Raw genomic sequence first — 15,069 nt, 5'->3', positions numbered from 1 at the left:
AGTTCCCGCCTTCCTGTCTGCCACCCTCCCCCCAAACAATGGCAAAGATACTACTTTAACTTAAAACTATGCTGGATAAAATATTTTCATGTTGGCAATGTTGCTTCTTTATAGAGGATTGGGGTGTTGAGGGTAATAAAATGAGTCTTAAAATTCTTGGTGGAGTTTATCTGTCATTTAGCAAAAGATGCATTTCTAGGGAAAATTGGAGAAAGTGGTAAATACATTCTTCCATGAGAAAAATATACACGCTAGGGGTGTAACTATGAATAGTGACACCTTTATCAAGTTGAATGTCCTTTGGAGTAAGCCTTTGTCTTGTCATTATAGTTCATGTATTGCTGTTGGTGGGCCTTTGAAATCTGTAAACGTCTTATCTTTTTTGCTGACTATTCATGCAGGATATGCTAGGCAAGCCAACTGTGACACATATTCTGCTTATACTCGTAGCTGTCTCTTGGACGAAAATGAACACACATCTTAAACCTAAAACCTTGGGTGCCATATCACAGTATTTAACGAACTTCCAGAATAGCAGATATTAAGAATTTGGTTTTGATCTCAGATACTTGGGAGCACATTGTTCTACACAGTCTCTTGAAAGATTTATTATACCTGAAGTAGCTTGTGTTGAAAATCATATTTTAAGTGGAGAGGGTTATAAGCCTATCAATCTCACCAGACTGATAACTTTTTTCACACCTGTTAGACTCAGTGCCACCTCTTAGCCTCAGGACAGATACAGCACATTCCATTCCAGATTAGGTCATCCTGCTAAGAAAAAAAATTACTGTATGAATTGGGTGAGGGATGCAGAGCTTTTCAAGTGAAACAGCCCTTGGGAGATTGGTTATCACAGTCATTGTGGGTAAGCTCCTAATTTGGAGGCAGTTGTTCCAGTGTTCAGGTGGATCATTTCAATTTCGGTTCCTTTCCTCCAAGTGCTTGTCAGTTGAGTTTCTTAAGCCATAGACGATTAATTTAGAGATGTTGATGTCATTTAGTACTTAGGATTTGGAAATACTTTCTGACTGCGGATCATGAAGAAAGTGTCTATTTTTCAAGGGTGGATGAGCTCTGGGGAGAGGTTTCTTATTACCACCATCTCTGTTTTACTTAAATGGAAGAGCACAACCAGTCCATCTCTGTGGATATTGAAGGTTGGCCCCAATCTTTAAGTGACAGTGGGTGGGCATCTCCTGGCAGCTCTCCCATATCTCTGGATGACCAGTCTCTCCCATTCTGAGATCAGGACCTCACCTTCTAAATTAGCATTGAGCCACAATACTGTGTCAGGTGCCCTGCTATTGAAGTGCTTCAGGAAGGAATGAGCTTTCTGTTTTTAGCCATGACTGTTGGGTCTAACGTTTATTTGAGGCCAGTAATTCATTGAGCAAACCGTCGGTCTTCATGTGTGCAATACCTGTGGTCCCTCTTTCCAGCCTCCTCCTTTGCAAGGTCCCATTTCTCTGCATTCTCATGGAGTATCAGAACAGGTATTTATCCTAGAGCACTTCCTAGGGCCTTGGAGACACCCTGTAGGGTGGTGTGCACTTCACATCCACTAGGGCTTTCTCAGGGTCACAGACAAGCTTCAATGGCAACGAAGCTACATTCACATTAATGTACTAAGAGGTGGCAGATCTTTTGTGTGTGCCAGGCATTCTGCTTGATGCTTTGCATGCATCATTGTTTTGTCTTCACATTAAGCGGGTAAAATGGAGACTACTTTTCTCCCTTTGGCAGGTGAGGAAACTGTGTCACTAGTAAGAGGCAGGACTGGGATTTTCAGACCCAGGCCTGCTCTTATTCCCAAGTCCGTGCCCCTTATTGTTACTGACATCACATCCTACGCTGTGTGGTCTCCTTGAGCTCTGCTCTCCCTTCCCTTGGCTCTCATGCCCATGGAGTGACTTCTTCGTGGTGCTTTGGGGCCAGTCTCCTACTAGCCAGGTGACTGTTAGTCCTTTCCCAACTGAGCTGCACTTTCCCTATCAGTAAAACAAGGGGGAATCGTCCCTCTTATTTAACCTGGTGTTGTAAATAAATAATGAAGTAATGTCTCTGAAAACACATGTTATTTATTGGTCATCTTCTTTACGCCAGGCACTGTGCTAGAACTTCTAGTGACATGGACAGGCATAGTCTCTGCAAGCCCTCGTAAAGCTTGCAGACCTGTGGACACTGAAACAAAAATTTACAAAATTTCTTAGTTGTGCATTGCATGTCTAAACCATACATAGATGATGAACTGGCTTCAAGTTTAAGCCATGGTCTGTACAGGTGTTAGACTTTTCCAGGTTCCTGTTGGTGATTCTCAAAGAAACCCCCTGCTTTCTTTGGTGTCGTCTTTTTAACCGAAATCTTTTAACATTGTTCTCTATTTCAGGTTTCTGGAAGTCAGAAACCTGAGAGTTCTGCCCCTGCCTGCTCCCCAGCTTTCTCTCCCCCTTTCTCCTCTCCTTTCTATCTGCATCCCTATTACTTAGTTCTTTACCTTTGCCTGTTTTGCTTTCTACCTTTCTCTGATTTCTGAACCCAGTTTAAATTTAATCCTTCAGATCCTAGCTCAGTCCTCACTGGCTTTAAGCCCTACCCCTCTTTTGATGAATATTCTTTTATTTATTTATTTATTTATTTTTGCTGGACCATAGGGTAGTTCAACTTTTATTTTTCATTTTTATTTTTTTATTTAAATTCAGTTAGCCAACGTATGGTACATCGTTAGTTTTTGATATAAAGTTCATAAATATTCTTTTAAAACAGTAATCCCAATTTTGCAGTTATCTTTGCTTGTGTAGGAAATCTGCTTATTTCTTCAACTAGAATGAAAGTTCCCTGAGATTAGGGGCCACTTCTCTGTCTATCCATCCCAGGCACAAATCTGTTTTCGAATATTGAAGTAAATTGGATTTTCTCCTCATATTCTTCTCTGGAACAGCTCATCCTTTTTCGTCTCTAACATTTATTCTGCCTTCATGTTCAGTTGGCCCGTTGAACTGAACACTCCACACATTTCCCAACTCTGCATTTCCTCCTTTTTTCTAATTCTTCACTGTCTCCATTGTCTTCATCCAAACTCAGTTCCTCCCCAGCACTCCCGCAGCCCCCCATCAGTCGCCATCTTCTGGGTAGGAAGATCTACTTAGGAAAAGGTTCCCCGGCATCCCTCATTACTTCTGCAGACTGTATGTCTAAACCATTACTTGGTGTAAGTTCTTCGGACTTCCTTCTTTATCTGAATCATGTAACTGGTCTTGTCACCTCTTGCCCTGAACTGGTAATCCTTCTAAAACATAGATCTGATCATGTCAGATCTTAAAAGCCTTTGATAGATACTAGTGAAATGATACTCTGGGATTTATTTTCAAACTATCCAGTGGAGGAGGAGAGGTTAAGGGGATTAGGGGGAGTATAGGTATAACAAGATGGACCATGTCCTGATAACTGCTGAAGCTGATGGTATGGTTTACAGGGGACTGCTTCTACTATTTGCATTTGTATGTTGGAAAACTTCATGATACAATTAAAAAATAAAACCCAGCAAACTTTGGCTGTACACTGTATAGACAATATCTGAACTTCTTTGTAGAGCAAGCAGCGCTCTCATAACCCTCCCCATTGTCTCTTTTGGCCTCAGATCTCTTTCAGCCCAATAGACCGACGCTCTGTTGCTTGCCCTGTCCTCAGCACTGATTAAAAAGACTCAGCTTTAGGACGAAAATCCTCCCTGGACCACTTCATTAGCCCGATTGGGGTCTTCTCTCCTTTTGGCTTCCCTGTCCTGTTGATGGACCATCCCTAAAGCCCATCCTGTTGCTTCTTTGTGTATTGCTGTGCTGCCTACCATTCCACCCATCATTGAGGACTGCCCAAACCAAGAAGGTTCGCACTCCACCACCTCCAGTTTCAGTCCAGCCACTACTCGCTGCATGCCTATTGAGTGTCGGGCACTAAATGAATGTTTGAGATAAAATCTAGTAGTTACTTCTGGCCTGTAGTGTGGGGCAGCATTTGGGACTAACTTTGGTTAGTGGATTCCCTTCCTCCTCTTCATTCCTAAGATCATCCCAAACTCTTCTCAGGGAATGAAGTATATATATCCTTAAGAGATGATAGGTAAACTGTACTGTAGAAATGCAAGACAGCCAAATATTCATTAGCATGTCAGATAAAACCCTTTGTCCAGCTTTTGCCCAGCTTTTTTTTAAATCTCTTTTTAATGGTGTCTTTTAAAATTCTCAGGCTCTACATTTACACTTACGAGGTCCCCCTCCCTCTTTTTGGTCCACTCCATAAAACTGGGTGGGGGGGTTGTTTTTGCCACCTAATGGTTTATGGGAGGGCAGCTTCCAGCCAGCCTTCTGCCAGAGCCCATCCTAAAGTCCCTACACTAGGCTCTAAAGGTGAGCAGAAGAATAACCCTTTTCTCAACCTTGACAGTGTATTTCACTTATTTCTGGCCACTCAGTTATTCCAAACTCCAATATGACTGTGGAGCCCAGAGTTGAAAGTAGAAAATGTTGAAAAGATTTGAGAAATGAACTGATTTTTGTGGCCTGGAGAAGTGAAGACCAAGGTATGAGTTAATCACGGTTTCCAAACACATGAGATAATTTTACATGGAAGGTGGTACCAGCTGTTAGCCTTTTGAGGGAAAACAAACAAAAGGACTTAGGTTGCAGCTGGAGGGATTTTAGTTAGGTAGAAATTTTTCAGTAAGTGGTGCTGGGTGGGAACTGGGTTCCCATCCCAGTAGATTGTTGATTTAGGTCCAGATTGGAGGGCAGTAGGGTGGATTTGAGGAATTTAAGTATCCTGAAAATTGGGCTTTGTGATTTAAAAAAAAAAAATCAGCAGCTGTGAATGCCCTCTGTGCTCAGCACAGTAGAATGAGGATTCCCTCATCCCTCCCACCTTCCCCCCAAGTTGAAAGAAACTAACCTCAATTAAAGAAAATAGTGATGGATGGCTACAGAGATAAATATGATCTATCACACAGGAAAAACTACATTAAAAGAACATTAAGTAAGGTTGGGACAGAAAGCGCTAAAAATGAAAAAATTCACAGTTAAGTTTGAAAAGTGGTATTGTTTACATCACTGTTAATATGTGGACCTAACAGGACACATTAAGAAATTACGAGTGTGCTCTGCTGTGCTAGGAAGTCAGTTTTTTGACTTGACACACTCTGCTTAATATCCACATTCATTGCCCAGCTTTAATTAAGGCATCGTCCGTGAATGATTATAGCCCATGGAAAAAAACCTGTTACTTTTACCAGAAGAGTTTTGGTGTTTGTTTAAATATTAAGTTTTGGAGGGGGCCAGGTGGTGTTTCTGTGACTCTGTGCATTTCTTTTTTTTTTTTAAGATTTTATTTTTAAATAACTTTTACACCCAGTGTGGGACTCAGACTTACAACCCAGAGATCAAGAAACACATGCTCTACCAACTGAGGCAGCCGGGCACCCCAGCTTTGTGCATTTCAATACCTGAGCATATTTCAGCTTCTCTAAAGTCAAGAATTTATTTTGTAAAGCAACTAATTTTTTTTTTACTAAAGTTTAATAATAACCTAAGGACAGTTTTAATAATGTTGAGCGATATCATTTTGTATGTATTGAAAGCAAAATTTAGCTTTTATCTCTTTGCTCTAGGGGTGGGTTTTTGCTGCTTAAGAATAGATCTAAAATTTCATATGTGTTTTTTAAATAAATTATTACCTTGTAGGGGCCATAATCACAATCAAATCCAATCACATTTTCAATTTATAAAATCACATTGTGGTCCTAGAAAGTCTTCTTCACTTAAAGCTTTTACCTTATAAGATTTAGCTGTTTACTCTGTGTTTTTGTGTGTATGTACATGTGTGTTCACTATATCAGGGACAGAAATCCCCCAAATGGGTCTGGAATAGCAGGGTTTCAATGTAGGGGATAGAGTGAATATTTTGTATGATAGAACTTGAAGAGTACAAAAGTTAATCATCTCTTTCCATTTTGGGCGGAGGGAGGAATTTTGAGTTCCTTATTGACCGCAAGCTTATTTGTGGAAGGGGACAGTGAAAATTAACCTATTTCTGAAATCACGGAGCTATGAAGAACAAATTGAATTTAGCAAATTTAGATATTAAGTTTTAAAATTTTATTTTAATGCAGAAAGAATTTGCTTTTGTATTTAAAAAGTGTAAGTATATGTAGATAAATAAAATCATACCAACTTGTATAATTCTACATTAATAAAATAGCAGGTGGGTTAAAAATGTTATATTAGTAATTTTAAGAAAGGAAATATGAGCCACAATTATTGTAGAAGTTTTCTGTTTTTGTTACTGAGTCAAATGAAATTGCCCTAAGTGAAGTAATAATTAGCCAGTAGAACTTACTGCATACTGACCTGGGTAATAGTAATTTCGGTACATGGTCTCTTGTCACAGATTTTTAGGTTAATTTTCTTCCCAGATGAATGAGTTTGTATTTCCAAGTAATTAAAAGAAAAAGTTCAGGAGGCTAAAAATTCAGAGAGACAGAGAGTTGAAAATAAAAAATGAAACCGACATCCCTTTCTGGTGATTACTTTAGGACACCATGCATAGTCTCTGTTTCCTAGTACAGAAAATAAAACCTGTAAGCCTGTTTGGAGTTTTAAATGTAATATAAATGTAATGCATCATCATAAGTATGCAAACATGTTTTAAAACAGTGTATTGTATGGAAGCAATTACTGGCAGTGAGTGAGCTACACACCCCAAGAATGGGTTGGGGCCAAAATACGAAAGGTTTCTAAACAGAATTACTTTTGTGTGGGTGGGAGAGCAAGGTTAGCTTTTATTAGGAACCAGTCCTACCTCTTATTTTAATTCTGATCACATACTTGGTAACTGGAAGAAATAAGTAATAAAGAGGTTTCATGTTAGGATTAGGTTTTTTTCTCTTGGTTAAAGTCTTCCAGTGAGAAGTGATTAGTTTTTGTAGTAGGAGGAGGACATGATGTATGTAAACATGAACATGACCAAATGCATGTACAGCTTTGCAGTTTTCAAACTTCGGGTCTTGTAATGGTTAAAGATGTTGTTGCTGCCCTTTGTGACGTGATACTTGAGCATTCTTTAGCTGGGTGTGTTGTGTTCATCTTTAACAGATTTAATGGGAACTAGAAAGGTTAAATTTTATTATCTGCAAGTAACAGGCTCCACAGTTTTTCTCCCACTCACCACTAGCTTGGGAAAAGACCCTGGTGCTAGGTGTCTCCTTTCTGTTCCCTTTATCCTTTGTGTTTTGGTCTCCAACTATGAAGTTGGAGAATAAACCCTCATCTCAAAGTGATTTTGCAGTGTAATATCTGAGTGGGTGGCATGGGTCTCAAAAATCAAAGGAAAGATACTTGATTTATATAAAAATGCATTTGTCTACTGACAGATTCTCTGGAGCTCTTTGGACTTCACTGATAGCACATTTAGGCAGATCTGTTTTCTCAGGCCAGGGTCTAGTCACCGTAGCCCCTTCAGCCAGAGAGCTGTTTGGGGTTAGACTACAGGTTGAGCTGAACAGCCAGCTAAGCAGCAAAGGGACTTGCAGCCCCTTAACTGTTACAGAACGCTGTATTGATGAGAGAGGCTTGGTCAAGTTACTTAACCTTTCTTCCTTGATTTTCTATTGTGTAGACTGGAAATGATAATATCTGACTTTGATCTCATAGGGATGCTTCAATCCATTAAAGTCATTAAAGCACTTTAAGGTATAAGGCAGTAGATACAAGGCATCTTCATTATTGTTGTTATTACTGTTATTTCATTACAGTGCCATATACAAAGGGGGGCTTTTTAAAATGCTAAATAGTAAGTCTCAGAATGAGCTGTATGGATTCAGTAGTTGGCAGGGGACATTAAGAGGTCAGGTTACCTGTCTCCCTACTCTTGAGGCCAGTATCTGTTCCTCCCCACCTCTGTTAGTTTGTGAACAAAAAGCAAACGATTTTTGCTTGAAAATTGAAAAAGAAAATTGAGGCAAATGAGAGATGGCTGTAATCTACCTCCAGTTTTTTTCCTAGGAGCTGCTGTTGGTGTTGAGCTCCCTGAAGTGTATACTCTGTTGGTACCTGTCCTGCTGCTCACGTACCCTTTCTGTGGCTTGCACATTCAAGAGTTCTAAAGTGGATTGTGGGCTTTGATGAATCCCCGTTTACAACTTTCACTCTCTTTGTTTTTTTTTTTTTGAAATACCATTTCTCTAAGAAAGAAGAAAGGTTGAGGGCAGAGTGGACACACATCTTTGATTGTTTTTGGGTAGTGTTCGAAGGTGTTTTTTACAAGACAATTTTGTTTCCTAGATCAGCCCCCTCTGGCATTTTGTCTCTCCTCACACCTCATATAACATTACAGAAGGAGATGCAATTCCATATGGCCTTGGATGGCATCAACTAGATGATGTCCTTGAGAAAATAGAAGATCAGCTCTTGTCTCCCAGAGTGAAGTTTCCTTCCTGAAGTACAGGTTCTTTTGATCTTAAGGTGTTACTTTTCTAAAATAACCTACACTGTCCTTTGTCTTAACTTTATGAAACTAATGAAGGTGACTATGTTGATGCTTCTTGGTTAAGAGATTTTGCTACTTTCTATGTTTATTCTTTTTAATTTTTGGTACTCTGAGTACCATGATGCATTTCACTTTTACTACCTTATTGGAATGAATATTCATGTGCATCATACATGTAAAACTTGGTGGCATGTCCAGTTTGCAAAGTGCTTGTTCCTCAAACACAAGTGCAAGAGAATTAAGTGCCATGGTCTGAAATAGAAGATAATTCTTTTCATCAAAAATGCTTTGCAAGGGAGTCTAAGGAAAACAATTATAAGTATTAAAGAATTAAGAACTCCTAAAATAAATATGGATTGGTCAAAACAATTCATCATTTGTTATTTGGTTTTCTAACTTTTCTTCATTTACTAGAATCCTAAAGGTACAACAAGTATGTTGCTTTTAAATATGAGTAGAATGTTATACTTTTCTGAACCTCCTCTATCCCTCAAGTATTAGGGTCTAACAATGGATTTTCTGGTATTGATTTGTTTGTATGGAAAGTCTTAGATGAGATCATAGTTTTGTATTTAAAGAATCACTTTTAGGGAGCAGGAGTAAGAATACAGTTACATGAAATTGGGATTATTGTGGAAAATCAGGGACATAGGGCTGCTATAGGTATAATATTAGTTTCTCAGAATCAAGAGTAAAACAAGTGAAATTCCTTTTAAATTGTAGCTAGCTATTGCTACCTCTATACCTGAAGTGTTTTTTCTTCTTTATTTATCCCCACACATGAAAATTCTTAAGTGTGAATCATGGCTAACAAAGCTTTTTTGTTCTGTATTACCTATTTTTTGAAGAGATACTGTAGCACCCATGATTTTTCCTCCTGTTTCCCTCCTTCCCAAATTTCATATCAATAATTTTATTTTCTATTAGATACTAAACAGAATTTAAAGTAATTTGCCACTTCTTTTTTGTGGTTGAATACACCTCCTGGGGAGTTCACAAATGACTTACATGGACTAATGTGATTTTTATCTATTTCCTGAGTGGTCAAACTGGGTCATCCTTGGAGATGCCCCAAAACTAGTGGAGTGGATGGGCATGAAACAGGTAGTTATGTGGTTATACTAGGGATCCCCTAGTATTCATATTCTTATAGTTGATAGCCAAGGTTAGGTTCATCTTGATTTGGACTGTTTCTCAACCTTTTTTCGACTATTAGGGCATAAGGAGCCTTTTTAGACATTTTATCCTAATCCTTGCCCTCTCCCACTACACACTACGCAATAAATCCTAGTGGATATGATTTTGTTTGGTAGGGTTGAGTTTTGGAGGACCACAAACTATTGTAATATCTAATTTTTTTCTTCTATTGACAATGCATGATTTAAGACCACAATTGGGATGTTCATTTTTTTATACCATTATTGAGATGTAATTGACAAATAACATGGAATTTTAAATAAGTGTAACGTGTATATATTGAGAAATGAATACCACAGTAATATTAAACACCTCCATTACCTCACATAATTGGCTTTGTGTGTTTGTGTCTGTGTAGAATGTACAGATTATTCAACAACTTGGCTATTTATATTCTAGCCAATAGTGAGTACATTTTCTGAGACTCAGTAGTGAGTACAGCTATGGTAGTTTGGTGGTAATTACTAGTCACCTTGAGGAGAGGTTACATTGAATTTGTCTTCTCTGCCTTAGTTTTAATATGAAGATGAGTACTTGGTGGTGTGCTTAGATAGGCTTTGTTAGGACACTCTCCATTCCTGCCTTCCCTGTCCCCCCACCCCCAAGGAAGTAGCATTACAAATTTTTCTTGTTATAAAAGTAATGCATTTTCATTGCAAATGAAATTCAGAAAATACTTAGCTCATAGAGTTTCTTCAAAAATTGAACTGTTCTATGATATTTTTGTACTTCTAGCTTTATATGTGATTATGGAATGCTTTCACAGATTTAAAAATGTAACAGTAAAACTGAATTAGGTATAAATGACATAGTTAAGAATGGTTGTTCTCTTGATGATTTGTTTTTAAGCTGTGTTTAGTGTTCCTTTTTTCTCCCTCTATATTGTAAGGGACATTAACACTGATTCACATTGATACTGGTAATTCCTTTTCAGTTTGAAACCTTACTTACATTCTATCAAAATGATAGGGATTTCAGAGGGGGAAAAAAGAAAAAAATCTGATGGTTTTTCTGTCCCTGAAGTCTTAAAAATAACTATACTTTTCCATTAAAGTCATTTCTAACATCTGTACAGAAAACATACTGCCCCTGAATAAAACAAGCTTCAGGTGTGGTCCTTGACTTCTCTCTGAAAAAAACGTTTTCATAAGAAAAAGTACAAAATAATATTAAAGGCAGTTAACTAAGTCTCAATTTCAACTCAGATTTTCGTGTGAAAATTACATCTTCCATATTATTAGAGTGTGAGATTATAGCCAGCTGTGGTAACCTATAATCCATTTCTCTCCATTGCTTGTTGGTGTGAACGGAAAACTATTATCCTGAAGTTAAGTCTTATAACCCATTTTAGCTGATTTAGTTTCCTGGAAATTATCACTGGTATAATCAGAACAGATTCCCTCAGGAATTTATGTTTATACCAAAAACATACACTTTAACCCTGGAATACTTTCCTTCTTCCCATTCAAATGAAAGAAAAATAGTAATTTTTTTAAAAGGTTTATTTAATTGTTACATCTGTAAGTGTAAGTAAAACCAATAAATTCATCAAAGATTTTGATTGTGATAATAAGATTCATTGATATATTGTGACTTAACTGCTAATTAAATTAGCAGATGTCACATACTAGGCGATTAGAAATGCTATTACTTCTCAGGTGGGAATACTAACTTGAAAATTTCGAATGACTTTTGTGCAAAATAATGGCAGAGTAATGCCCCCTGAGAACCATGTCCAACTCTTAAGAACCTGTGAGTGTTACCTTACATGATAAAAGGGACTTTGCAGATGTAATTAAGGTTAAAGACCTTGAGATAGGGAAGGCATCCTGGATTATCTTTGTGCATCCAATCATCACATGAATCATTAAAAGAATCTTTTCCCTGCTGTAGTCAGAGACAGACAGTTGACAAAGCAAGAATGGTCAGAGAGATGCATTGCTGGCTTTGAAGATGGAGCAAGGGGGCGTCCCTGAGCCCAAGGAACGGAGGCCAGTAGAAGCTCCCCGGAGCCTCCTGAAAGGAATGGAACTCTACTAGTACTTTGGTTTTAGTTCCCTGAGTCCTCTGTTGGACTTCTGACCAATTATTCTGTAAAATATTCTGACTATTATCTGTAAGATAATGAATTTTTGCGTTTTAAGTCACTAAAGTAGTTGTAATTCCTTATGGCCACCATAGAAAGCTATTATTCCTTGCTTTGTGTTTGTAACTTGAATAAAATTATTCCTGAAATCTGAAAACTATGAAGGAACAAAAGCTGTTTGGTAACATGGATAATAGTAATTTATACAACTTATATATGGGTTGATACAAATCATTTTGCTCTTAAATAACAATGAATTGTTTGGCTTTGCAACTGTGATTTTTTTTTCTCTAGTACTACCATTGTACCAGGAACATATAGTAGACATTCAATAAATGTTGAGAACAATGAGTAAAGTTACTAGGGCAAAATTTGCATTAGTTGTTGTTAACATTGGAGTTTTGAGAAAGGGGCTTGAAGAAAGCTAGGAACATAAATGCTTGTGTTAGGTCTGAAGAAGTGTCTCGAAGCTTTTGACAAATGTATCTCACATTTCTGTCATGTTTGGCAGTTGTCAAGGAGTTGCTCAAGGGCTTATTGGACTCAAACCCCAGGGTGTAACTGGGTTCATTTCTCTCTCAGTAAGTGGGGCACTAGGAGTGGCCAGAAAACAGTGGTTATGAGGAGTCTTAATCTCTCAGGTAATGTTTTTTTGTTTTTTTTTTTATTAGTTACAAACAACAAACTTTAAGATATAATACCATATAGCAAGAGATTTGAGATCAGCATAAATACATATAAAGCAGGTAAAACTACCTACTTTTAAATTACTTTTAAGCTGCTTCTTACTTTCACTGGCTAATAAGTTGGGACATTCAATCAGAAGTATTTATTGAATCTGTTTGCACTGGGGATGTAGATGCAAAGAGCTCTGCCATCATAGTGCTTATTGACCGAGAGTGAAGTTAGAAATTAAATAATTACAAGTGCTGAGAGGAAGTACAGGGTGCTATAGGAATGGATAATAACCTACTCTAGTCCAGGTAAAGAAACCATCTCTGAAGGTTTGGGAAAGGGCTTAAAAGTGATGAGAGAATGGATGGAGCTCACTAAAAATCTGGGGTCATTGTGAAGGTCAAAAGATAAAGCTGGTTAGGTTGGCAGAGGTCAGATCCTGTAGGGTCCTCTGAAAGGAGTTTGGAAAAATCAGCTGTAATTTGGATGAGAATGGTTTGGATGAGAGAAAAAGTAAATGCAAGAAAAGCTGAGGTCAGAGACTATTTTAACTATCAAAAGATGTAGTCTGTTTTAGGGTGGTAGCCACAGAGGTAGAGTAGATGGATCAGAGATTATTTTGGAGTTTAACTAAAAGCTTTGGGGGCGCTTGGGTGGCTCAGTCGTTGAGTGTCTGCCTTCGGCTCGGGTCATGGTCCCGGGGTTCTAGGGTCAAGCCCTGCATCGGGCTTCCTGCTCAACGGGAGGCCTGCTTCTCCCTCTTCCACTCCCCCTGCTTGTGTTATCTCTGTCAAATCTTTAAAACAAAACAAAACAAAACTAGAAGCTATGTGGAGATTGCATGTGGGTTTTCAGAGGGGCAGGGAGAGATTATTGCAGAAATAAAATAATCCTGCCAATAAAAGGGACACTCTTAACAACCCAGAAGAGAAAGAACACAATATATTATTGAGGAGGCATTAATAGATTTATATGCATGTAAGATAACACAGAAGTGACTAAGAAGTTGGGACAAAATCTCACAGTTTATACATCAAAGCAGAACAAAGTGCATTAGTGTTTCATCTTCTTGAGAGAAAAAAGGCTGCTCCTTGTGAGAATGTTCTGTACATCTCATGAGAGACACTTGAGCTAATTCTAGAGGTTTGTTTCTACATATTGAGGTGATCTGGCATGTGACCTTGGAGATATCTCTACACTGAAAACTCGTGAGTGGACTTGATCCCTAGAGACTTATCTCTGTTCCAAAGGTTAATGTAAGGACTGAGCTTCACTATATCTCCAAGGAAGATAAAATATCTTTGGGGCCTTTATAAATGGAAAACAATTATTTTCCAAGTACTCGGTGGTCAATGGTGCCATTTAATGAGGTGCTCAATTCTGGTGCAGGAGCACATTTGAGGAGTCCTAGATCAACACTTGTGGAGGTTCCTATTAGACATTCCCCTAGAGGTGATAGGTAGACAGTCGAATATATTTGTAGTGTATGAGCAATCTAGGCTGAAGATAGGGATTTGGAGGACATCAAAGATCAGTTGGTAACTCAAGCCTGGGAGTAGACTGGATTGCCTAGAAAAATGGGAGGTAGGGTAAGGAAGAAAAGAGGAAGTCATGTCTTTGCTTATATAATCATGGAGTTAACCTAAGTAGACGACCCTAAATGTTGGGTACTGAATATATAATCTTAGCAGTGGTCAATATTTTCGTTTTTTGATTACTTTTCCTAGGTCATGTAGCTGAAAATTTAGCTCACACACTCTTGTAAGCTAAACTGCTTTTGTACATTGTACATTCTCTTCAGTCTCTCGGGTCTCCTCCTGACTCCTTTTCCTGTGCCCATACATGTTCTCCACCCTCTCCTTTTGGGTCCGTGTGCCTTCGCATGCTGCCTTGCTCTCTTTTTGAACTCTTGCTTATTTGGAAATGTTTTCAGTTTCTTTTAGATGTTTATTCCCCTTCACAGAGTTAGGTATCCTTTTACTAGTTCATTTATTGGGTCTGGAATGTGCCAGGCTTTGAGGCCACAGCACAATCTTTGCTCTCCCATGAGGGTCGGCAAGATGCAGAGAATGGCTGTGTGCAGATGGAAGTAGAGACGAAGGGAGAAGTATCTTGTTGGGAAGAAATACAGCTGACCCTTGAACAACATGGTTTGAACTGTGCAGATCCACTTATATGCACATTTGTTTTGATAAATGCAGTAGTGTGAATGTATTTTCTCTTTCTTATGATTTTCTTAATATTTTTTTTCTCAGCCTAGTAACATTTTCTTTATTGTAAGGATACAGTATATAATACATATAACCTACAAAATATGTGTTGATTGTTTATGTTATTGGTAAGGCTTCTGGTCAATAGTAGGCTTTTAGGAATGTGGTTTTGGGGGAGTCAGAATTTACACACAGATTTTCTACTGCTTGGAGGATGGGAGGGTCGGCACCCCAACCCCCACATTGTTCAAGGGTCAACTGTACATCACTGTGGGGCCCAAGTGTTTCTTGGGTAGATGCATTTAATAACGATCTTTATGAAGCAGCTGTTGCACATTGAAAACGGGATTGTTTTTTGTACCTGTA

At 38.3% G+C, this 15,069-nt stretch overlaps 1 protein-coding gene and 1 long non-coding RNA gene across 6 annotated transcripts in view; both read left to right on the top strand.

Annotated features, from left to right (window-relative positions):
* The window catches only part of BNC2 (basonuclin zinc finger protein 2), a 420,003-nt gene that overhangs the window by 95,619 nt on the left and 309,315 nt on the right, over positions 1–15,069 (top strand). The gene's annotated exons all lie outside the window — the stretch shown is intronic.
* On the top strand, positions 2,645–8,387 carry LOC145717198 (uncharacterized). The gene is made up of 2 exons (XR_014140268.1): positions 2,645–4,579; positions 8,052–8,387. It is a non-coding gene; the product is annotated as an uncharacterized LOC145717198 (long non-coding RNA).

This window comes from Leptonychotes weddellii, chromosome 14 (assembly GCF_054177405.1).
Source record: "Leptonychotes weddellii isolate Sample4059 chromosome 14, ASM5417740v2, whole genome shotgun sequence".
NCBI lineage: Eukaryota > Metazoa > Chordata > Mammalia > Carnivora > Phocidae > Leptonychotes > Leptonychotes weddellii.
Note: the sequence above shows the minus strand (reverse complement) of the source record. Positions and strands in the feature narration are given on the sequence as shown.